Genomic DNA, 1,122 nt, shown 5'->3' with positions numbered 1-1,122 from the left:
AGAGAGAGAGAGAGAGAGAGAGAGAGAGAGAGAGGAGAAACTTCTCCTCGAGTGCCTTCGATCGTATGTACCGCCGCTCCCTTGTATGCCTTCTTATTTTGCTGACGGAACGTGAGAGGTTCAGAGGGGATTGGGGATTGGGGATTGGGGATTGGGGATTGGGATTGAGAGTAGAGGGGTGAAGAAGAGAGAAGAGTAGAGTGAAAGAAGGTACGCGACCGCGACGCAGAACGCTATCGCTCCTTCTAACCGTTCGTTCGTTCGTTCGTTTGGTGCGGTTCGAGAACCTTGCAGCTGCGACGAATCGAACGGCTTTTTTGTTGAGAAGAATTTCGCGTGAAATTTTCACCGCGTGAGAGAAACGCAGTAGCGCAGCGCAGCTCAGCTCAGCTCAGCTCAGCAGTAACAGTAGCAGTAGCAATAGAAACAGCAACAACAGTAATCGCAGCAGCAACAGTAGCAGCAACAGCAGCCACACTGGAGAGTTTTTCACTTTGTTCGAATTTGTCGTAGCAATGCTCGAACAAAGTTCCAGACTTATTTATTCCTTCCTTTTTTTTTTTCTCAAACCTGTATCCCACTATCATCCCCCCCCATTTTTTGAAAATACGATTGAAAGGAACTGAAATATTTCTTTTTCGTTTTGTTTTTCGAAGGGAATAGTTGGAGTCGGCTTGTTGGGGCCGAGAGTTCGTTTTTTTTCTATTTTGTTTTGATCTTAACTAAACACTCTTTTCTACACGTCACGATTTCAACTATCGATTCGAGTTTTCTTAGTTTTGTGATATTAATTCACGAACAAGAAGTATACATATATATATATATATATGTATTCTTCTGAGAAGTATATATATACACCCCTGAAATACGTTCATTCGTTTCCGTTTTCTTTCTTTTTTATATTAGTTAAATGCACGCCATTTTGAAAATATAAATTCGTTCTTCGTTGATAGAAATTTTCCCGAGTACGTTTTACATTATTATTGTCAACTTTTTACTTTATTACAGTAGTTGTAAAGATAACAGTTTTGTCGTGTTCTCTTTTGTTCTTCGAAAATAAGAGGATATATTATGAGAGAGAGAGAGAGAGAGAGAGAGAGAGAGAGAGAGAGAGAGAGAGAG

The 1,122-nt window shown here is 40.6% G+C and overlaps 1 protein-coding gene across 5 annotated transcripts in view; it reads left to right on the top strand.

Annotated features, from left to right (window-relative positions):
* LOC122636827 (protein split ends-like) overlaps nt 1-1,122 on the top strand; it is a 69,511-nt gene that overhangs the window by 43,806 nt on the left and 24,583 nt on the right. The gene's annotated exons all lie outside the window — the stretch shown is intronic.

Source organism: Vespula pensylvanica, chromosome 23 (assembly GCF_014466175.1).
Source record: "Vespula pensylvanica isolate Volc-1 chromosome 23, ASM1446617v1, whole genome shotgun sequence".
Taxonomy (NCBI): Eukaryota; Metazoa; Arthropoda; class Insecta; order Hymenoptera; family Vespidae; genus Vespula; species Vespula pensylvanica.
Note: the sequence above shows the minus strand (reverse complement) of the source record. Positions and strands in the feature narration are given on the sequence as shown.